Source organism: Podarcis filfolensis (genome assembly GCF_964270895.1).
Source record: "Podarcis filfolensis genome assembly, chromosome: W".
Classification (NCBI taxonomy): Eukaryota; Metazoa; Chordata; class Lepidosauria; order Squamata; family Lacertidae; genus Podarcis; species Podarcis filfolensis.
Window position 1 is genome coordinate 4,352,148 of NC_139619.1, and position 24,317 is coordinate 4,376,464.

Here is a 24,317-nt window from a genome sequence, read left to right on the forward strand (position 1 = left end):
CAGTCACCACTATCTCCTTGTGGCTAGGATAATACACCCAAGTATATCTGATTTTGAGAGGAGTGACATTTCCCTGAGCCACAACAAAGCAGCCACTACTGAGGCATCTGATCAAGGCCTGTATTTTAAAATGAGCTTAAAGATTTGCAAATGTTTCATGCCAGGCAGAAAAGCAGCTGGCTAAGTACTTTGGCAGATGTTTATCTTCCTAAACAGGGCCCGCCTGATTTATAGCAGGAGACAAAATTCTCAAAGTTGTAAAATTGAATTACAGGCTGGGAGCAAAGGTTATACTGACCCTACATATTACAGAATACAATCAAGCTGCAAAAACACTAATTAAGAGTTGGTAAATAGTAAGATTTATTGTTTAACAGAAAATAATACCATGTGCCTCCCATCAGACTTTAGCCCCATTTTCCTAAGGTTAAAGGGCAAGAGCTAATGGGAAAAGCAGCTGGCCGGGAAAGGAGGGTGTAAACTGAAGAGGTTTTATTTTGAAAAGGTCTTTTCTTCTAAAAAGCTATCTATGCTAATGTATGAGATTTGTTGGCTTAAATGTAATTATGCAAAGGATTTAGAAAGTAAGAAATGTTAGATTCTTATGTTAGATTCTTATTTCATTGATGGTGTGTGAGAATGTGAACCCAAGATCTCTGTTTAGACAAAATGTAAGACCATGAGCCATCTGTTTTAGCCATCTATTTTGGAATGGAGGGGGAAAGGGGCAAAAGGTGATCTGGTGATTAAGGTGCCTTGTTGAGGCAAATGTAAGATATATGGCTACTTGTCTGCCATTTATGGATAGAAGGAAATATAGCTTTTTGTCTCCCATAAAAGGTAATAGGAAATGGGTGTATCTTTTATGATTGGTTCTAGCAAACAGCCAATAGGAATTTCAACCAGGCTGATTGGACAGAGGCAGCCAAAGGAGGAGCAAGGGGGCTGGGCTGAGGAAATATAAGTGCTGACCATCAGGGCTGGAGTGGGCAGAGCTTTGGTAACCATATACCACTGTGCCTATCATTTATTTGTCTGACAAATAAATTATTATTTTAATTTCTCTATTGCTGCGTTGAATATTTCGTTCCAGCTAAGCGTTAACCACAAGCAGGGTGCTACACTCCCAAGAGCAGAAAAGCGGCAAAGTGGCATGGAAACAGCATCTCGACTCCCTCCCAGGAGCTTTGGCGCCGACCTCTCAGGCCTGTGGAGAGTTGGAGCAAGGAGTTTTGCAGGGAGGCTGCTGGTTTTCAAAAGGCCTTTCAAAAGGGTTTCCGGAAGTTTAGAGGGTGTTTGCAGGCTTTTCCAATGCTGTCCCCAATATACGCAATTTCATTTAAACGCACGGTACCTCGGAACGCAACCCCCGTGTAAACAGGGCGTTGCCTGTACCTGATTTGAGCCCGCTACAAGAACATCTAGAGGATAGCAAACCAACGGTTACCTTTTCTAGGAAGCTGTCTTCTCCCTGAGATCAGAGGAGGAAGGCAAGAGCAAAAGACAACCAAGGGTGTTAATGGCACAGGCCCTGAGAAGAGAAAGAAACAGCCCGTTGGCTGAACAGTATCCGGGCAGATGGCAGGGAAATGCACACGGTTCAGTGGCCCTGCGAAAGGGCAGGTGGGAGGACCAGAACCTGGGATGACTCAGTCAAGGCAAACAAAGGGCATGAACAGCACACAGGAAGCGGATGCACAGCTACAGAAGCTGAAGCTGAATGCAGCGGAGGACCCCCAGCCCCCACATTTCTGAGTGGAAGAGCAGCTGTTTTTCAAGCAGGCAAGCAGAGTGGGAAGGGTAGACATCCAGCACAAGGCTTCCAAGGAGGTCCTGAAGCAGCTTGGTAGGTAGCTCCCACTGATGGTGAGGAAATAGTCCTTGCCACGGTCAAGGTGAAGGACAAAGATAGCCTCAATCTTCTCTTCCTTGCTGACGTACACATCCAGGGAAATGTCCACCGTCTCACCTAAAACGGGAGGAGGTCAGGTAGATACACACTTTGGCACAGCCAAGTTGGCTTGTCTGTAAATTAAAAGTTAAGACAGTGAAGAATTGAACAGAAGGACACAATAGGAGGCTGCTGGATCAGGCCAATGGCCCATCTAGTACAGCATCCTGTTCTCACAGGTGTATGGGGCAAACCTTAGCTTCAAGAATTTGGAAAAGAAGCAACTCAGTTCCCACCCCCACCCCACTTTCCTCTCTAGTCCTCCAAAGCAGCAGCTGCACAGAAGATGGTGACAGGATACTGGGGGGTGAGAGAAAGTGATCCTAACAAAAGAATATAAAAAGGGAAAGGATTTTTGCGCCCCCAATGTAACTTTCTTTTTTAGTTTACATTTCATTGAGTTTTTAAAAGTTTGGCTAGTTCTATGTGATCCCCAAGATATTTTTGTGCCTCCACAACATAAAAATACGCATTGTTTTAAAAAAGTAATTTTTTGACGGACTGCTCTCACTGGTTCCCTGCGATGCCAAAAGGTTTTTTGGGACCCTCCAGCATTGTTTGGCTTCAATTCATTTGTGTGTGTGTGTGTTTGTTTAAAGCTGGTCACACGCACTTTTACACTTTGGGCTCAGCTGCTTTGACGTATGGCCCTTGGAGGCTTGAGCATGGGGCAATGCAGCCCACAAATGTTAAGCCTCCCCTGCTCTACCAAACTCCCAAGGTTTGAGGGAGGAGGGTTGGGAAGAGGAGGAGAAAAGGAAGGCCCTTCCCTAGATGAGCCTTGGGGTCCCTTTCCAACTCTACAGTTCTCTGATTCCAGAGAGAGACGCGCTGGGCTCCAAGTCACTGTCACTGAGCTTGGGGATAAAGGAGAAGTGGAGGGTGACCTGCCCGTTGTTTGTGATCTGGAACTTCTCCTTCTGCAGCTGCCGGAACTTCACATTCTCAAACGGAAACTGCAGAGCAAAAGGGGGGGGGGGGGGGAGAGAGACTGCTTGCCTTCAGCAGAGGCAAGGAAACGTGCTCCAGGGGGAAGTTTGTCCTTGGCCCCGGGCTCTCATTTAGGGGACTGCACATGCAACAGGTCCACGTGGGGCTCTCCAGATATTGCTGCACTTGCCACTGGCCATGTTGGCTGGGGATGATGGGAGTTGTAGTCCAGCATCTGGAGGGCACCACGCTGGCTACCCCTGGAGTCTTTGCCTGCGAGGAAGAGGAAGAGGCTGCCGCTCAGTGGAAGGGCATCTGCCTTGCATGCAAAGGTTCCAGGTTCTATCCCCAGAATCTCCAGGTAGGGCTGGGAGAGATCCCTCGGAAATCAAGACTGAGCTAGATGGGCCAAGGGCTTCTTTCCCCCCTGGTCTTTTTGCAGCAAACCCTCGTTAAGGGGTTGGAGAGGATCCTATTCATCTTTACCTCCCTCCAGGGAGGGAAGGAATTCGTTCTCCATCCTGTCCATCAACTGAACAATATCCTCAAACACTTTCCGGTACCGTCGGTCATCCACAACCTTCACCTATGGGTGGGGGGGCAGAGTACATTTGTTGGGGCTATGGACTAAAGGGGGGGTATGAGTTAAGAGCAGAAAGGCCTGATGCACCCCCCTGTTCCCAGCCCTGAAAGAGGCAAGTACTGTAACTCTGAGAGCTTCCCCAGGATGGCAGCGGCTGTGACTTCCAGAGCCAATGGGCTGAAGCCAAATGCTCCAAGCCAAGTACCATAGAAGCTCCATTGCATGAATGGAGCCAACGGTTAAGGTATACAGTTCAGCCCATGTGGTCTGCCATGCCTGCAGGAGCAGCGTGTACTCAGAAGAGTGGAGAATGGAAGCCTAACAGAGCCAAAACCTGCCCACTCCTTGCACCGGAAGTCATTTGCCAAAGAGGAGCTCTGTGGAAAGGGGCCTGGTTGTTGGTCAGGGCCTGCCCAGATTCGAGGAGGTGCCACATAGCAGGCAACTAAAAACCCTGAATAGACGATAGCCCTGGCCAGGGCAGGTGTTACCCCTGTGAGGAAGAGGGAGCTGACGGGCTTGTGGTCGCTCCTTTTCAATTCCATGTGGCTTCGGTAGCTGAGCTGATTCACGCTGCCTCCTCTCCAGAGGATTGGCTCACACCATGCTGGCACACGGCACTTCCCACTGCAAGGAGACAGGAGAGACACCAGGACTGTTGGACTGGCTGAGGCAACACACAAGGCTCACACAGTCCAACTTTGGCTCCACACACGGCCTGTGATCTTGACCACGGTCAAGAGCTGGAGATGATGGGGCTTGGGAGTCCAACTTCTGAAGGGGCGGACCTTGCAGGTGTGCAGGCATTTTGCCTCATGGAGAGAGTTGTCAGGAAATCAAAAGCTGCCTTCTACCAGGTCAGAATGAATTTCTGACCTCCCCCAGTTTGGATTCCTACATTGCAGGGGGTTGGACTAGATGACCCTCATGATCCCTTCCAACCCCACAATTCATTAATTAAGTCTACTCTGGCTGGCAGCAGCTCTCTGTGGCCCAATCCTTTTTCAGGTGGAGGTGCCTTTCAACTAGAGACTCTGCATACAAAGCATATGGCACACCACCAAATGATGATCCTTCCCCAAAGCAAGGGGCCCCGTTATTCTTGTTCAGACACTATTTTTTCAGTGATCCAACAGACCCTTTCTGGCACCTGAAATGCTGCCCAAAGGAGCCTGCCATTTTCCGGCTTCGTCACTACATGTTCCGCCTGTCCTTTTGATTTCCCCATTACCACAGCAAGAGCAATGAAACTAGCAGGCCTAGGTGGCTTCTGACAGTTGTCAAGAACCACAAGAATATGCCAAATCATGGATGGTGAGGCTCAATGGCTACTAGCCATAATGGCCACAGAACATACTCCACCAAGAGAAGCAGTATGGCTTGGAGGAGGGGAGCGTGCTGTTGCACTCAGGTCCTGTTTGTGGGCTCCCCAAGAGGCATCTCATTGGCCAATGTGAGAACAGGATGCTGGGCCAGATGGACCAATGGCCTGATCCAGCAGGGCTGCTCTCATGTTCTTATGCCCTGGCAGACTCATCTTGAGAGAGCACCAAGTCTAATTCCCAGACTTCCTTGACACAAAGAGGATTCTCTGCTTATACATGGCATCAAACAGAGGATGCTGGCTATCAGGACAAATGTGGGGGAAAGGCTGCTTGTGGAAAAGGAGCCTGGCGTGCTGTGGTCCATGGGGTCACGAAGAGGCGGACACGACTAAACGACTAAACAACAAAAACAACAAAGGGACCCCTGACCATTAGGTCCAGTCGTTACCGACTCTGGGGTTGCGGCGCTCATCTCGCTTTATTGGCCAAGGGAGCCGGCGTACAGCTTCCGGTTCATGTGGCCAGCATGACTAAGCCGCTTCTGGTGAACCAGAGCAGCACACAGAAACGGCGTTTACCTTCCTGCCGGAGCAGTACCTATTGATCTACTTGCACTTGGACGTGCTTTCGAACTGCTAGGTTGGCAGGAGCAGGGACAGAGCAAGGGGAGCTCACCCCGTCGTGGGGATTCGAACCGCCGACCTTCTGATCGGCAAGCCCTAGGCTCTGTGGTTTAACCCACAGCGCCACCTGCGTCCCTACTAGTAGGTTAGCCAAGTGCAAAAAGAGGGGTATATCTGCTGAAATCCTATCTTATACACACTTATTAAAGGTACAGGATGCTTGTGCATTTTTGCCCCATGTCATCTTAAATTACTTTGCTGCATCACACGACAGGAAAATCCTCTAACTCAGGAGTAGCAGACACGTGGCCCTCACAATGCTGCAGAACTACAATTCCCATCATCCCTGATTACTGGCCATGATGGCTGGAGCCAACAGGAACTGCAGCTCAGTAACATCTGGCAGACCACAGGTTAGCCATACCTACAATATGCAATGTTATATGTACCAATAATCCATACAAACTGTTAACAACCACCAGAATACACCCCAACACTAGGAGCAACTGCAAAACCACCCTTTTGCATCCTACGTTGGCTCCCAGGACGTTTCTGAGCACAATGCTGAGTATTGGTGCCAACCTTTAAAGCCCTAAATGGCCTCAGCCCTGAAAGAGTGTCTCCATCCCCATTGTTCAGCCCAGGCATCAGGGTCCAGCACCGAGGGCCTTCTGGCGGTTTCCTCACTGTGAGAAGCGAAGTTACAGGGAAGCAGGCAGAGGGCCTTCTGAGTAGTGGCACCTGCCCTGTGGAACACCCTACCGTCAGATGTCAAGGAGATAAGTAACTGTACAGCCTTTAGGGAAGTTTTTAATGTTTTATGATGGTTTTGCATATGTTGGAAGTCTGAGGCTGCCCCCCCTTGCCTTCCTTGCAGCATCCTTCTCAAAGGGCTAAGGCATGACTACGCTCACAGAGCTTAAATCCACCATAAGGTGCAGCAATCAGGCCTCTGTTTCAACACAAAATACCAATGATCCTTATGCCAAGTGGGAGAAAGGTCGTCAACATGATGAACACACAAACCTTGGAGAGAAAAATGTAAAACAAAAAGCACCAGCAGCTATGCTGGGGCTGATGGGAGTCCAACAACATCTGGAGCGTGTGCTGAGCTAGGAAAGCCCTCTAACTGGGAAACTACAGAGCAGTCCTACTTATTCCAAGGCAACCCTCCAACTTAATTGGGACTTGCTTCTAATTCAGGTTGCACAAACCTGCAACCTTAAAAAGCATTTGTAGAAGTCGCAGTCATCCTATGTTATAGCTACACTTTGCTCCTAACTGCCTGAAAGTGGTTTCTCTAGCCTAGGCTGGGGTATCCCAGACAAAGGAAATAAACAGGGCAAAATCCTAAACCACCACATATAACACAAAGATGTCTCTCACCTGGTCGTAGGTCAGAAGTCTCTGAAGCTCATTTTTAGTGATCAGATGACAATGCTGGAAAAAAGCAAAGCAACCACAGCTACAGGCTAGCTCACGGGGTCGGGGGGCGGGGGGCAGCCTGCTGCCACTTCCTGCAATATGTAGTAAGACTGATAACTAGGATTGGGCAGTATGATCATATTAGGCTAGTGCTCTGTGAACTAGACTGGCTCTTGAACTGCTTCCAGGCCCAATTCAGAGCATCCCATTTGGCCTTTCAAGTGTTTCAAGGTTTGGGCTTCTGGAGGCGGCGCCAACGGCAATGGCGGTCTCCTTCTAATCTGGAGGAGAAGCTCCGCGGAAAGTGGGTCTGTCCGCTACGGCGAAGCGGAGACCCATTTGGAAATCACAGGCAGGAGAAGCCTGTGAACGTGGGACTCGGCGGGCACCCTTAGCGCCCCCCGAATTGGCGAAGGAACCCCGCAAGGGGCTCCGGAGCGTAACGGGAGGCGCGGTGCTGAGAGTCAGTTGCTCCTTCCGTGGGGTGAAGCCGCACAGCTGTTGCCGGAGAGCGCTGACCTTTTTCCTGTGACAATTCGGCTGCTAAACAACTACCTGTGAGTAGGTGAAGCTTAAGAAATTGGAACTAAAGGAAGAAAAAGCGATTAATTTGGCACTGAAGCGGGAAGGCGTAAACAGGAAGTCTGCCTTCCGTTTCTGTACACAGATCAAAGCAAAGACGCTTCTAAGCTAAGACCTGGAGAGCGGTGCTTTTAAAGCTCTAAATCCGAACGTTAAAGAGAAAGAACCCCCCCCCCCAGGTTAGTGGAGAGGGGGGGGAGAGAGAAAAGTGACTTTATTTCTTCTGGGAAAAATAGAGACAATTATTGAACTCCTGGGAACAGACTGCCAGGTTCATTAGAACTTTTGCATTGAGAGTCGCACTATTTATAGACATTGTAACTTTTTAATGGTTAACTCTGCAAAGGAGATACTTGTTGAAGGTCTTCTCTGGACTTGAAACTGTTGCTTGTTTGTTTGTTTGGTTTGGTTTTTTTTGAGGGGACTTAAGAAAGTTGGAAAAGATTTTTTATTGTAACTTTAATGACTGCTACAGTGTCCCCCTAGAGGAACATTGAAGCTGTACACCCAGCTGGGGGATTTTTCCACTCTGGACTTTGGGGATTTTCCATGGCAAGATCTGACCGTGGGACCGACCTTGATTCATAGACAAAAGTGTGATGACGGATAGGACAACAAGATCGGGCAAGGCCAGAGTGCAGCAGCCCAGTATAGTTTCCCAGCAACGCTGATGATCTGTTCCCGGCCCTCCTGTGACACAGGGGGAAGATTTTGCACAAGTTGAGTCAAAAGGAATGGCTTCAGAAGGGGATTTTACTTCTGTGTTAAATAAAATTTTTGAAAAATTGGAAGGCCTAAGCAAACAAGTTACGGAACAATCAACTAAAATAGATAATCTGGGACAGAAGGTGAACTCCAATACAGAATCTATTGAAAAACTGCTGGAAGAATCTGCGTCTAATCGAAAAATAGCTGAGGAAGCAAAAGAAAAAGCAGTGGCTGTAGAGGAAGAAATAAAACCTATGAGTAAACAGATTGGGGATCATCAGTCACTTCTGTCTATGATTGAACTGAGGGAGAAACAGACCAATCTGAGGATCAGGGCAGTACCGGAACTTGAAAAAGATAACCTAAGTGACTATCTTACGCAGGAATTTGGAAAATTTTGGAATTTGGAGCTGGAGAAAGACTTTAAGATAGTAAGTGCGTTCAGACTTGGAAGAGGAGGGAGAAAAAACAGGGTGAGAGACTGTTTGGTTACCCTCCGAACAAAAGAAGAGAGAGATAAAATACTGAGTGCGCACTTCCAGAAGACTTTAGAGATTAACGACTCGAGAGTGGAGATTTTTAAGGATATACCGAAACATCTATTGGATCTTAGAACCAACTACAGAGATCTGGTGGCCCTACTGTGAAGAAACAGAATTGTTTTTAGGTGGGAATTCCCCCAGGGACTATCTTTTACCTTTAAAGGGATAAAGTTCAAAATAAGATCAGTGGAAGATAAGGAAAAATTTTTGAGAGACCACGAAGAAGACCTGCAAAAAGAAGTACTAGAAGAGCTAAGAGCTTTAAGATCAGGAGTACTAGACATAGCACCACCACCTTTGGGACTGGACAAACAAAAAAAAGTGATACCACCATCAGAACAAGAAGAACTTTTGGGAGCAGTTGGAGGAAAATAGAATAACCACATCATGTCTCTGCAATTATTAAGTTGGAACATTCATGGATTTAATTCCCCGGAGAAGAGGAAGTAAGTCTTTCATTTATTGAAAAAGGAACAATTGGACTTAATTTGTTTACAGGAAACTCATGTGATAAGGCTTCACAGGAAAGTACTGATTAATAAAAGATTGGGTCAAGAGTTTATTTCATCGGACAAGGTTAAAAAGAGAGGAGTTGTTATTTATGCCAAAGAGAGCCTATCACCGAAATTTGTTTTTAAAGATGAACAAGGAAGATTTGTGGCAATTGAGATTCAATCACAAGGAGAAAAATTTTTGATTGTAGGAGTTTATGCACCAAATGAGGGGAAATCTGAATTCTTCAGGAAATTGCATGAGACATTGCTTGACTACATGGACTATAACATTATCTTGATGGGAGATATGAATGGAGCGGTATCTACAAATATGGATAAGTCGCAGAGACAGGTTGTAACTAAAGATGGCAGACTACCAAAAACCTTTTTTGAACTGACTGACAATATGGACTTGATTGACATTTGGAGAACCAAGAACCCCCTTGGAAGAGAGGGAACATTCTTCTCTGAAGCCAATATGACATGGACAAGAATTGACCAAATATGGATAACTAGAGGACTTGCACCTGAGACTCGAAAAGTGGAAATTTGCCCAAAAACTTGCTCCGACCATAATGCGGTGAAGATGGAGATGAAACTAACACCAATCGGTTCCTTCAGATGGAGGATGAATGACACCTTATTTAGAGATCAAGAGGTTACCAAGAAGGCCCAAAAAATCTTGAGAGATTATTTTGAGATAAATTTGAACACCACGGTTGAAAAAAGAGTAATCTGGGACGCAAGCAAAGCGGTTATGAGAGGGTTTCTGATTCAACAGAATGCAATAAAGAAGAGAATTCAAAATGAGAAAAAAGATAAAATCTTGGAAAAAATAAAAGAAGGAGAGAAGAAATTAAGAGCGAAACCAAAGTCGCAAGAGATTCTGAGAGAAATAAAACTATATCAAGTACAATACATGAAAATGATAAATCAGGAAGTAGAATGGAAAATTAAGCAGATGAGACAAAAGACATTTGAATCGGCTAATAAATGCGGGAAACTGCTAGCTTGGCAGATGAAAAAAAGACAAAAATTAAACACCATTACAAATTTGGATGTGGAAGGAAAGAACATACAGAATCCATTGGAGATTAGAAAGTGCTTCCAGAGATATTTTAAACAACTATACGCACAAGGGCCACAGAATGAGACTGATTTAGACCAATTTTTAAGAACAAATGGATTACAAAAAATCTCTCAAGAAAATAAGATAATGTTGAATCACAAAATTACAGAACAGGAGGTTGAAGGTGCCATCCAGAACATGCAGTTGGGTAAATCTCCAGGGCCGGATGGTCTTACCTCCAAATACTATAGATCTCTGAAAGACTGGTTAATTCAGCCACTAAAGGAGGTCTGTAATGAAATTCTGGAGGGGAAAAAGGCGCCAGAGTTGTGGAAGGAAGCTTACATTACACTCATACCGAAAACTGAGTCTGAAAAGACACAACTTAAGAACTACCGCCCCATATCCCTGCTTAATGTGGATTACAAAATTTTTGCTGATATCTTGGCTAATAGATTAAAAAAAGTATTAGTTGAAGAGATACATAAAGATCAAGCCGGCTTTCTCCCAGGTAGACATTTGTCTGACAATACGAGGAACATAATTAATATTTTGGAGAAGCTGCCAGTGAACATCAACACCAAAGCAGTTTTCATTTTTATAGACGCGGAAAAAGCTTTTGATAATATTTCTTGGAATTTTATGAAGAAAAATCTTCAGGGAATGGGGGTGGGCCAAGGGTTTGAAAATGGTATAAGTGCAATTTATTCAGAGCAAAAAGCTAAGCTAATAGTCAATAATGTGATGACAGAGGAATTTAAGATAGAGAAAGGGACACGACAAGGCTGCCCAATTTCCCCATTGCTTTTTATCTCGGTCCTGGAGGTTTTGTTAAATATGATTAGAAGGGACCGTCTGATTAAAGGTATTCAGGTCGGAGCCAAACAATACAAACTGAAGGCTTTTGCAGATGACTTAGTTTTGACGTTACAGGAGCCAGAATCTAGTACTAAAAGGGTTTTAGAATTAATTCAAGAATTTGGTCAAGTGGCAGGATTTAAATTGAACAAGTCAAAAACTAAGGTTTTAGAGAAAAAATTAACACTGATTGAAAGAGTTACAGATAGGTAGCCGTGTTGGTCTGCCATAGTCAAAACAAAAAAAATTTTTTCTGCCAGTAGCACCTTAAAGACCAACTAAGTTAGTTCTTGGTATGAGCTTTCGTGTGCATGCACACTTCTTCAGAATCTAGCCAGAATCTAGTACGAAAAGAGTATTAGAATTGATTCAAGAATTTGGTCATGTGGCAGGATTTAAGCTGAACAAGTAAAAAACTAAAGTGCTTGAGAAAAACTTAACACCGACTGAGAAAGAGAGGTTTCAGAAGGAGACTGGTTTAACATTAGCTAAGAAAGTTAAATATTTGGGGGTTAATATGACTGCTAAGAACTTAAACTTATTTAAAGATAACTATGAGAAATGTTGGATAGAAGTGAAAAAAGACTTGGAAATATGGTCAAATTTGAAGCTTTCCTTGTTGGGTCGAATTGCAGCTATAAAGATGAATGTATTGCCAAAAATGTTATTTTTGTTTCAATTATTGCAAATATTGGACAGGATGGACTGTTTCAAGAAGTGGCAGAGAGACATTTCCAGATTTGTCTGGCAGGGCAAGAAGCCTAGAATAAAATTTAAAATATTAACTGACGCAAAGGAAAGAGGTGGATTTGCCCTGCCAGACCTTAAACTTTATTATGAATCAGCAGCATTCTGCTGGTTGAAAGACTGGCTGCTTCTTGAGAACAGAGACATTTTGGACCTAGAAGGTTTTAACAACGTTTTTGGATGGCATGCATATTTGTGGTACAACAAGGTTAAAGCACATAAAGCATTTAAAAACCATATTGTCAGGAAAGCATTGTTCAATGTCTGAATAAGATACAAAGATTTACTAAAAAAATCTTTTGAGAAATTAAAAGATAAAGTGCGAGACTGGCTTCATTATTATCAAATAAGAGAGGCCTATAATTTGGATAAAAAAATTGGCTTCCAGGTGGAAAAATCAAAATTGGAAACAGAACTGTTAGATCCCAAAACTAAGATACTTTCAAGAATGTATAACTTGCTGTTAAAATGGAATACACAGGATGAAACGGTTAAATCTGCTATGATTAAATGGGCACAAGATATTGGTCATAACATTATGTTTGCTGACTGGGAACAGCTGTGGACCACCGGTATGAAATTTACACCATGTAATGCCTTAAGAGAGAATATTATGAAAATGATTTACAGGTGGTACATGACCCCAGTCAAGCTTGCAAAAATATATCATTTGCCCGATAATAAATGTTGGAAATGTAAAGAAAATGAAGGTACATTTTTTCACCTTTGGTGGACGTGCCCAAAGATTAAGGCTTTCTGGGAGATGATATATAATGAAATGAAAAAGGTATTTAAATATACCTTCCTGAAGAAACCAGAGGCCTTTCTCCTGGGCATAGTCGGCCAATTGGTGCCAAAGAAGGATAGAACTTTCTTTATGTATGCAACAACAGCAGCAAGAATACTTATTGCAAAGTATTGGAAGACACAAGAGCTACCCACCCTGGAAGAGTGGCAGATGAAGGTGACGGATTATATGGAATTGGCGGAAATGACTGGCAGAATCTGAGACCTGGGAGAAGAGTTGGTGGAAGAAGACTGGAAGAAATTTAAAGACTATCTTCAGAAATACTGTAAAATTAATGAATGTTAAAATGATGTTGGATTGAAAATAAGTGGCATTAGCAACAAAGTTAATAAGAATATGCAAAAATGAATTGATAATGGATGAAAATATAGAGTTATAATATGTTAAGATACAGAGTTAAGATAAACGAAAGAGGGTAAGGATTTGCTGATTTGATTATTTAAATGGGAATACAAAAAGGGGAGGTGTGAGGAGGCCAAGGAAATAAGCTAATGAGTTCAAAGTTACAAAAAACAGATTTGTTTTTAATTCTTTGTTAACTATTTGTCTTTTGTCTTTTGTATTTTTATTCCTCTTTTTTCTTTTTCATGTATTTTTCTGTTCTTTTTTGTATTTTTTTCTTTTTATATGACCTTTTTTCATTTTATAAACTTATGTTTGTAAAACTTCAATAAATATCTTTTTTTAAAAAAACAAGTGTTTCAAGGTTTGGCAAAAGGGTACCAGAAGAAGGCCCACTTATGTTTGCATTGCCTCTCCACTGACTAGAATCCCTTTCCCAGGGAACTCCTGCTCTTTCAAGCATGGCAGGGCCTTTTCAGTCATGGCACCCTACCTTTCAGAATAATCTCCCAAAGAGGTTCACCTGGCCCCTGCTTTGATGTCCTTTCAGCAAAGACTTTTAGAATTTCCCCTGGTTCTTGAATTCATGGGCAGGGCTCTTGTGGCCCTCCAAACCCTGCTGTAGTACACAGGAACATAGGAAGCTACCTTATATTGAGGCAGACCATTGACCCATCAAGCTCAGGACTGACTACATGGCCTGGCAGCAGCTTTCAGGCAGAGATCATGCCCAGCCCGATCTGCACACACTGGTGACTGAGCCGGGAACCTTCTCCATGCAAAATGGCCGCTCTGCTTTTGCGTTACTGCCCTTAACAAACTGCAACTCCCACCCCGATCACTGGAGAAGTTGCCCACATTTGCTATAATCTAATCTAATACATCTCTGCCACTCGGTTTATCTTGCTCTCTACTGGCTGCTCTAGTAGAAACCTTAGTGGTGCAGCTGCAGCAGCAGGGATCGCCGACACTGCACCCTCCTGGTGTTGCTGAAGTGGAACTCTCATGAGCCCCAGTCAGCAAGGCCAATTCTTAGCGATTATGGGAATTTTGGTCTATCAGCATTTGGAGAGCACTATGCTGCCTGCCATAAAGAAGGCTGATCACCAAAGAATTGATGCTTTTGAATTCTGGTGCTGGAGGAGACTCTTGAGAGTCCCATGGACTGCAAGAAGATCAAACCTCTCCATTCTGAAGGAAATCAGCCCTGAGTGCTCACTGGAAGGACAGATCCTGAAGCTGAGACTCCAAGACTTTGGCCACCTCATGAGAAGAGAAGACTCCGTGGAAAAGACTCTGATGTTGGGAAAGATGGAGGGCACAAGGAGAAGGGGACGACAGAGGACGAGATGGTGGGACAGTGTTCTCGAAGCTACCAGCATGAGTTTGACCAAACTGCGGGAGGCAGTGGAAGACAGGAGGGCCTGGCGTGCTCTGGTCCAGGGGGTCACGAAGAGGCGGACACGACTAAACGACTAAACAACAACAAATGCTGCCTACCCTGAGCTACACACAGGCAGGAAAGTTACAGAAACATGACTCAATTTGCTTCTCCAGATAGCGGAGACCAACAAGTTACATCAGCCAAGGCTCTCTCCCTCCAAGCCCTCGAAACGCACTCGTGTTTCATGATTGTCAGCTGCGGCAGACCCTGGTCAGGGGGCAGGAAGCTCATCTGGGCACAGATATCCTTGTAATCCTGGTTTCGGCGCCCAAAGTCTTCCACGTGGGCAGCAAGGTGGGAATTGACCATGCAGAAGCTGGTATTGTTGCAGACAAGCCTCACGGCCACCCACCCCTTGTTACCCTGCAGGGGCGGAGCAAAGATGGCTGTTAGTGAGCAAGCAGGAAAGAGGGGGAAACTGGTTGGCAGAGATTAGAAAAACAGATAGACAGACAGAAAGATCGACGTAGGGAATTCCGCCGTCAGGGTCTACTCCCCATCTTCCCCATGATGCCTGTGCCCACTGTCTCCCTCATCACTTCTTTGATGCGGCTGAGCTACTCCTTCCTGACAAAGATGAGCACCAGCTCCACCTAGAAGATGCAAGGTACTGGGATGTCTACCAGCTCTTTTCATTGCTTGCTGTCCTGGGCCGGCTGGATGCAGATAGGAGTGGCAGGTGGCACCAGCTGGGGATCCCCCAAGTGAAGAAGGCTCAGAGCCAGGGAACTAGTGAGGGGTCGTCAGAGGGAGAAGAGGGAGCAGACTGTGAGCAAGAGGAGGTGTTGGAAACTGAAGAGGCAGGAGGGCAGGAAGATTCTGTGGCAAACAGCAGTCCAGAATCCGAGGCAGAAGTGGAGGCTGGAGGCGGGGGTCAAGAGGCAGAGATCAGGCAGGCTGCTGAAGAAGCCAGGGGGTCTCCCCATCCTGCTGCGATCAGCTCCACTCCCTGCTGGTCTCCCAGAACACAGAGAAATTAAGAGGAGGGAGCAAAGACAGGCAAGGTGTCAGAGTCTCAGGTTGCTTGGGAAGGACCAGGGGGAGGAGGAGACTTCAGAGAGTGGTGGGAGGGTAGCAACCTTCAGCCTTCACCACTACCTCACTGGGGCAAGACCTGTTGGGAAAGGTTTCTGTGATCACGAGGCCTGCACGGTTTGGGTTTCTTTGAATAAAGAATGTTGGCTTCTTTTGAATAAAACACCACTGACACCAGGTGTTTTTTCTTGCTGACCTCCTCCTCCTCCTCCTCCTCCTCACTCCAGCTCCTGACAGCTGTCTGGCTGCTGAAGAAATGGGTGGGGTTGGACTTACTTTCTTGTACTTGGATTTGGAACGCAAAGCCTTTTCCACAGCTGTCAGCCACTCTTGCTCCTTTGTCGAGTCCAAGTAGAAGAAAGCCTCTGTGCTCAGGTCCAGCTCCTGGAACCGAATGCCCAAGTGCCAAAGAGAAGGATGTGGAACTGCAGGAATAGGACTCCAATCGGAACAGACGTGCTGGTTAAATATGCAAAGACAACCGGAGTGTGCAAGGGCAGGCAAGATCAGGACCAAGAACAAACAAGTAATACCAGCCACTTCTTCCTCAGCTTAGCTATTCTGGGCCCCAAAGGAGCTTTGCTAATGAAAGAAAAAAAGCTTTTTCCTTGTATTTTTTAAGATGTGTCAGCCAGCCTGATATTTAAGCACTATCCCAGTAGCCACAGGCAACCAGAAATTCTTTGAAGGCAAGTGAGTTGGTTGATCTCTCCCTTCTTCCTTCACCTGGCAACCTGGTTTCCAGGCTGGCTTTCCGGGAGCAGAAAACCACCTCTCAGATCTGCTGTGCCAAGCTTGTTTGCTAGAAGATTACCCCGTAACACCCTTGTCCTCTTTGCAAACCTCCTAAATGGCTAGCCTTCTGTGTTTCCATGCTGGCCATGAAGGAATGGGCATTCCCCACTCTGAAAACAGCACAGAAATACAGCCTGTCTAGTAAAGGGGTAAAAAGAGCAAGCTAAACAGCCTCTGTAAAACAGTAGCATCTGAAGCTGCTAACCGCATACTGATAAACATATCATAAAAGCAGACATGAAAAACAAATTGCCACTGGGTACTACTAACAGTGGGACACGGGTGGCGCTGTGGGTTAAACCACAGAGCCTAGGGCTTGACGATCAGAAGGTCGGCGGTTCGAATCCCCGCGACGGGCTGAGCTCCCGTTGCTTGGTCCCTGCTCCTGCCAACCTAGGTTTTGCTTCAGTTTTGGATTAACTGCATCTTGTCACAAGGTCTGAAGCTGCACAAACCGCTTCATTTGAACCACGGCTCATTGAAACAAGCCAACTTCCAATCGTGGGTTTACAAAGCTGGTAAAATGAACCACCATAGGATCTGGACACACCAAACTGTGGTTAATTTAAAATCCAAGTGGAAGCTTCCCAATAGGCTTGGGGTGGGGGAGAGGTGTGCAAACCTGGAGGAGAGGCTGCCGTCCTGCTCATAATATGAAGCCACGGTTCAGTATGTGGCACCAAGGGAAATTGCCCACCACAACTAATACTTTCCATTACCCACCCATGTGGCCTGAGTGAACAGGACAGACTTTGCCTGGCACCCAACAATACAGTTGTCATGTAGATGTCGCTTTCTCCAGCCCCAACTCTGATACAGGTTCCACTGGTCTTTGCATGGTGTTTGCAATTTTGCATGATCTGACCTGAAATTCTGGGTGTTGACATATTCCTTCTCTCTCTTGGCGAGGACGTGCTTGATGAGTCCCTCTCTCTGTCCGGACTGCGTATGTGTGGAAGGCACAAAGAGCTTGCGCATAGTGTGGGTCATTGGGGTTGCTTCTTGCTCATGCTCTCCTTGTCACGGATACGCCTCAGGGAGATGAGAACAGAACTCAAGTAGTCCTTAAAAGCAAGGAGGCGGGAGGGCACAGTACACCTCTAAGGCAACTCACAGCCTGCTTGGTGGCAGCGGTGGGGGTGGAGGCCCTCAGCGGGCACTCATTTGCTGATTCTGCAGGTTTCTTTCCTTCTCCATGAAGTTATCCTCGAATCCCAGAATTCCCGAGAGACGAAAAGACTTCTGAGGTTAGAGAGGCTTCAGAACCGTTTGGGGAAGTTTCGGGAAAGGAACTTAGAAAATACTTAACTGCAGGAAAATGTTCCTGCCTCCCCACAGCACCACATTTGCCGGACAATTGCCTCTCAGCTTATCCACGTTTAGGAAGGATTGTGGAGGCAACAGGTCCTCCCCTCAAGGCCTTTTCCTCTAAAGGAGGTAGACTGGTCTTCTCCAATCCTCTGGCCACTGCTGAGTTTTCCAAACTTACTGGCATATTGCGTGTAGCACCTTAACAGCATCATCTTTAACAAAATTTAATAGTTCAGCTGGAATATCATCACTTCCACTGGCCTTGTTCTTAGCAGTGCTTTCTAAGGCCCATTTGACTTTGCTCTCCAGGATGTCAGGCTCAAGGTCAGCAACCACACTACCTGGGGTGTATGAGACATCCATATCTTTCTGGTATAATCCCTCTGTGTATACTTGCCACCTCTTCTTGATGTCTTCTGCTTCTGTTAGGTTCTTTCCACCTTTGTCCTTTATTATGGTACTCTTTGTATGAAATGTTCCTTTCATAGCTCCAGTTTTCTTGAACAGATCTCTGGTTCTTCCCATTCTGTTGTTTTCCTCTATTTCTTTGCATTGCTCATTTAAGAAGGCCCTCTTGTCTCTCCTTGCTATTTTTTGGAAATCTGCATTCAATTTCCTGTATCTTTCACTATCTCTCTCGCATTTTGCTTGCCTTCTCCAAGTCCACCTTTCCTTTTGAAGCAAAATGTCATTGAAATAGGGGAGAAATGCCCTGCATGAAGTCTTGGGTTTGCAATTTGGGGAGAGGGAAAACTGTCTGCGGCACTGGGGAGCGGGCAGGCTGGCAAGGCCCCCTAGATCTAGAGGCCCTAGGCTTCTGCCTACTTAGCCTATACATAAATCCGGCCCTGCCTATGTCACAGTGAGCACAGGCCCATCGATCACATGCAAGGCATTCTGCATGTTGGGAAGGAGCCTCCTGTTCTGGGCCAGGGGGAAGAGTGACACCAGCAGAAGACTGGGTGGTGGGGTCGAAGCTGATCCCGGGGAGCACGTGAGGAGTCAAGGCTTCCCGCATGAAGGCCTCGCTTCCCCTAGAAGTCCCTGCCTCCTGGTCTGTGTTCGCTTTCTTCTTCAGGTACAGCACCAGCATGTTCTGGATGGTGCACCTGCTTTCGGGGGAGAGCTTGTCGAACTGGTCCACACTAGAAGAATAGCCATGAGACGGGTGAGACTCCTGCAAGGCGTCCCCAAAGTCAGGGGAACATAAGCGCATTTGAAGAGCCTTGCTGGGTCAGGCCAAGGCCCATTCAATCTGACATCCTGTTGGCATGTAGTTGGTCCACCACAATTGCAAGATTATTGCATCCTTCAGGAATGGTGTGTCCAGCTCCATCTGAGTCATCATCCAGGCATGCTGTGGAGCTGCATGGAAGAGAGATGGGCATCTTCGGCCAGTCAGGGGTGAAGAGCTGGCAAGATCCCCTGTACTGAGCAGAAAAGCAAACTCTTTGGCCTCCAAGATCTCTCCCAACTCTCAGCAGCCCTCGCTGTGAGCCATACTAGGGGAATTGGCTGCCCAGGAGGACTCCCCTGAGTGAGTGCCTGAGGGCCCTGCTCTTGCCACTTACCATCTGGCCTGGGGCGGGGCCTGAAGCCTCATAAGGACTGCTTGCTGCCTGCTGCCCAGGAGGACTCCCCTGTGTGAGTGCCTGAGGGACCTGCTCTTGCCACTTACCATCTGGCCTGGGGCGGGGCCTGAAGCCTCACAAGGACTGCTTGCTGCCTGCTGCCCGGGAGGACTCCCCTGAGTGAGTGCCTGAGGGCCCTGCTCCTTCCTGCCACTTACCATCTGGCCTGGGGCGGGGCCTGAAGCCTCACAAGGACTGCGTGCGGCTTGCTGCCTGCTGCCCAGGAGGACTCCCCTGTGTGAGTGCCTGAGGGCCCTGCTCTTGCCACTTACCACCTGGCCCAGGGCGGGGCCTGACAGGCCTCACTAGGACAGTTGCTGTTACTGCTGGAGGGGCACAGAGTGGTTTTAAAATGTTTTAAAAAAATTTCTTTTGAATTTTTTGTATGTGGGGGGTGGGGGTGGGGGATGTTTGGTTGGGCTTGGGGAATTATTTTTTTATTTTGATGTTTTTGTAATTTTTACATTTTTTTGTTTGTATTGTTTTATTGGTTTTGTTTGTTTGTTTAAGGTGTTATTTTGTTCTTAAGGGGAAGGGTCATGGCTGCCGGGGAGTGGGCCCCACCCCACAAAATGGCTGGGGCATGTTCCACAGGGGGGGATGCACTGGGACAACCGATCTCAGTGATCACGGGTAGGAGGAGGAGTTACGCTAAGACTAGACCATGTCATTACAGAGGGGGTAGGTTTAGTCGTTGTCTGAGGACTATTCCTGCCTCCGGGTCTGGTCCTGACCGGATGGATACTAGAATCAGCAAGGGATACCCACATGACCTGAAGGTGCTGCTGTGCAATGCCAGGTCAATGATTCATAAGACCACTGCCATCCATGACTTGATCATTGATGGAGGACTTGACCTGGCATGTGTAACAGAGACTTGGTTGGATGAAGCAGATGGGCCTGTCCTTGCCGCTGCTTGTCCACCAGGTTTCTCTTATGCACAGCAACCCAGGCCTTGTGGGCGGGGAGGGGGGGTTGCAGTGATTTTTAGGAAGTCATTAGTTTGCACCAGGCGTCCTATTGGGAAGACCCAGTTTTCCGAGTGCATGTTCTGGAAGTTGGGCAATAGGGGCAGTACAGGATTCCTTTTGGTGTACCGACCTCCCCGCTGCACCAAGGATTCCCTGCCCGAGCTGCTTCAGGTCGTGGCGGATGTTCTCCTGGAGACACCTAGCTTGGTCGTCCTAGGGGATTTTAACATCCATGCCGACACGACCTTACAAGGGGCCGCTTGGGACTTCGTGGAAAGCATGGCCTCCATGGGGCTGTCCCTGAATAAGTCTGGCCCAACCCATAGCCACGGACATGCCTTGGACCTGGTGTTTACCTCTATGGATGTTGGTGATCTGACACTAAGTAAAAGCGAAACGAAAGAAGTGCCATGGTCAGATCACTTCCTGGTGCAACTGGACTTCTCTGTGACCCATCCCCTCTGCAGGGAGGTGGGACCAATTCGGATGGTCCGCCCCCGCCACTTAATGGATCCAAATGGTTTCCAGAGAGTGGTAGGGGATGCTTTATCCCATGTTGATGGCCTTTCAGCTGATTCCCTGGTGTCCCGCTGGAATGTGGAGTTAACCAGGGCTATTGACTGTTTGGCTCCGAAGCGCCCTCTCCGATTGCATGGAGCCCGGACAGCCCCGTGGTTTTCCGCAGATCTGAGGGCAATGAAACAATCGTTGAGACGGCTAGAGCGCCGGTGGCGGATAATTCATTCTGAATCTGACCAGACACAGGTTAGAGCTCAACGTCGAGCCTACCAAGTGGCGATAGCGACGGCGAAGAAGAATTTCTTCACCGCCTCTATTGCATCTGCAGAAAACAGCAGCAGGAGACTTTTTCAGATGGTTCACAATTTAGCGGAACCACCTGCAACATCGGGGCACAGTACGGGCCACATGTTCTCCTGCAATGATTTTGCAAAGTTTTTTGCAGATAAAATCGCTCAGATTCGGGAAGAAGTAGACTCCACTGTAGGAGCAGGGCCGGGGCGGGAGAGTGCTAGAGTTCTGTCTAGTCAAGTTGAGTGGGATCAATTCCAATCTGTTACCTCCGAGGATGTGGACAGTCTGCTTGGACAAGTGAAACCAACCACCTGTCTCCTGGATCCTTGCCCATCCTGGCTTATAAAAGCTAGCCGGGAAGGACTGGGCGATGGGCTTCGTGGGGTGGTGAATGCTTCCCTCCGTGAGGGAGCCTTCCCAGACCCGCTGAAAAAGGCGGTTATTAAACCGCTTCTTAAAAAACCATCTTTAGATGCGGCCACGATGGCCAACTATCGCCCAGTCTCAAATCTTCCATTCTTGGGCAAGGTGATTGAGCGAGCGGTTGCCGAACAACTCCAGGCACGCCTGGAAGAAGCGGACCATTTGGATCCCTTCCAGTCAGGATTCAGGCCACATCATGGGACTGAAACTGCCTTGGTCGCACTGGTTGATGATCTCCGGCGGGCTAGGGACAAAGGTGAGAGTTGTTTCCTAGTTCTGCTGGATCTCTCAGCGGCGTTTGTTACCATCGACAATAACATCCTTCTGGACCGTCTTGAGGGGCTGGGAACTGGGGGCACTGTCATGCAGTGGTTCCGCTCCTTCCTCCTGGGCCGTGTTCAGAAAGTGGTGGTGGGGGATGAGTGTTCAGACCCCTGGGCTCTCACTTGTGGGGTGCCTCAGGGTTCTGTCCTCTCCCACATGCTTTTCAACATTTACATGCAGCCGCTGGGAGAGATCATCAGGAGGTTTGGGCTGGGTGTTCATCAGTATGCGGATGATACCCAGCTCTACCTCTCTTTTAAATCAGAACCAGTGAAGGCGGTAAAGGTCCTGTGTGAGTGTCTGGAGGCGGTTGGAGGATGGATGGCGGCTAACAGATTGAGGTTGAATCCTGACAAGACAGAAGTACTGTTTTTGGGGGACAGGAGGCGGGCAGGTGTGGAGGATTCCCTGGTCCTGAATGGGGTAACTGTGCCCCTGAAGCACCAGTTGCGCAGCCTGGGAGTCATTTTGGACTCACAGCTGTCCATGGAGGCACAGGTCAAATCTGTGTCCAGGGCAGCTGTTTACCAGCTCCATCTGGTACATAGACTGAGACCCTATCTGCCTGCGGACTATCTCGCCAGAGTGGTGCATGCTCTGGTTATCTCCCGCTTGGACTACTGCAATGCACTCTACGTGGGGCTACCTTTGAAGGTGACTCAGAAACTACAACTAATCCAGAATGCGGCAGCTAGACTGGTGACTGGGCGCGGCCGCCGAGACCATATAACACCGATCTTGAAAGACCTACATTGGCTCCCAGTACGTTTCCGAGCACAATTCAAAGTGTTGGTGCTGACCGTTAAAGCCCTAAACGGCCCCGGTCCAGTATACCTGAAGGAGCATCTCCACCCCCATCATTCTGCCCGGACACTGAGGTCCAGCGCCGAGGGCCTTCTGGCGGTTCCCTCATTGCGAGAAGCAAAGCTACAGGGAACCAGGCAGAGGGCCTTCTCGGTAGTGGCGCCCGCCCTGTGGAACGCCCTTCCAGCAGATGTCAAAGCAATAAACAACTACCTGACATTCAGAGGACATCTTAAGGCAGCCCTGTTCAGGGAAGTTTTTAACGTGTGATATTTTTGTGTATTTTTGGTTTCTATGGAAGCCGCCCAGAGTGGCTGGGGAGGCCCCGCCAGATGGGCGGGGTATAAATAATAAATTATTATTATTATTATTATTATTATTATTATTATTATTACTATTACTATTACTATTACTATTACTATTATTATTATTATTTTGTCCTGGTTTTGATGAGCTACAACAGAGGAAAGCACCCCCAGGGAGCCATGATGTGGTAACCCTGGCGAAGCATTGCAGAGCAACTGAGAAAGCAGAATGATGTTTGCGTGGACAGTCCATTAGAAAGCTGCACTGTTATTGCATCGATAGCACATTGCAGAATACGACCCCCCTCCAGGCGAAAACATCCGTCTGGAGGCACAGTAGCTTTCATTTCAGAGGTTGTGGTTTTACATCTTCCTATTTATTTATTTATATATTTATTTATTTATTTATTTATTTATTTATTTATTTGCTCAAAATTATATATGTATTTCATAAAATTTATACACACCAGATGGTAAGAAACATCAAAGCCGTTTACAGAAAGATAAAGCCATAAAATCAGGAAAAACCTACAGTACATTAAACGCTGAAAAAGTGAATACCAGAATAGATCAGAACTCACTCCCAAGGTAAGGGGAAGAGACATGGCTAAGATGGCAGGACAGCTTACTCTATGGTGTTAACCCCTTCATGCACTAATTAGACTGAAGCATGTTGGTTATATGAGACTGGTTATCCCGCACAACATGCTCTCACGCAACCCATGCCCTCCAACTGAAAACCCATTTCCTGGACAATATCAACTTTGTGTTTTGTGCCTGTGAACTGCACAGTAAATATTTTTATTAGAAAAGAAAACAGCCCGGTGTTTCAGCTTCTCAGAGTTGTTTTATTCAGTGCGCTGCTACAGCTTGTCACACCCAAATCCTCCAAAGGAATCTGCCAAAGTGCTTTTCCAGGCAAAAGGGGGCAGAGGGAGAGAAACCAAGAACCTCAAATTCACTAGACCAGGGATGGGGAATTGTGTGGCCCTCTAGATGTTGTTGGATTCCATCACCCCTGACCGTCGGCCATGCTGGCTGAGGCAGAAGGCCATTGGATCTGGCAATATCTGGGAGCCCACAAGATTCCCAGCCTTCGCCCTACACAAACAACCAGGCACTCAGCTGTGAGGCACGCCTCTTACCGGAGGGAGGGTCACTCCAGAGGCAGCTGTGGCATGAGGGTGCTGGATCATGCCTTTGTGGGCACATCTGAGGATTAAAGGGGAGTCCGTAGGAAGCATACTTGGAGATCTTCCTTACCACGTGGCTCTCTGGCAAAAACAGAACAGTACTAACGGCCATATGGAACCACACCTCAAAGCTGGATCAGACTTCCCAGATCCTGTAGCCTACATCAGGAGGAAGACTGGGGCAGCGGGGCCTAGAGTGGGAGTCAGAGCTGCTCTTAGGGCTGCATGTCTGAAGCATGGGCAGAAATCTTTGGATGTGAGGTTGCATGGGGCTGTCTCTG

The 24,317-nt window shown here is 47.1% G+C and overlaps 1 long non-coding RNA gene and 1 pseudogene across 2 annotated transcripts in view; one reads left to right on the forward strand and one right to left on the reverse strand.

Moving 5' to 3' along the window:
* LOC310753700 (inositol polyphosphate 5-phosphatase OCRL-like) overlaps positions 1-17,251 on the reverse strand; it is a 248,152-nt pseudogene extending 230,901 nt beyond the window's left edge. Inside the window, exons 1-8 of the transcript in view lie at positions 17,132-17,251; positions 15,743-15,850; positions 14,925-15,024; positions 14,549-14,817; positions 3,956-4,087; positions 3,378-3,467; positions 2,756-2,895; positions 1,807-1,969 (exon numbers count right to left, since the gene is read on the reverse strand). The product of the transcript in view is annotated as an inositol polyphosphate 5-phosphatase OCRL-like (transcript). The remainder of the gene's footprint in view (positions 1-1,806; positions 1,970-2,755; positions 2,896-3,377; positions 3,468-3,955; positions 4,088-14,548; positions 14,818-14,924; positions 15,025-15,742; positions 15,851-17,131) is intronic.
* Positions 1-24,317, forward strand: part of LOC310753795 — a 537,002-nt gene that overhangs the window by 397,979 nt on the left and 114,706 nt on the right. The gene's annotated exons all lie outside the window — the stretch shown is intronic.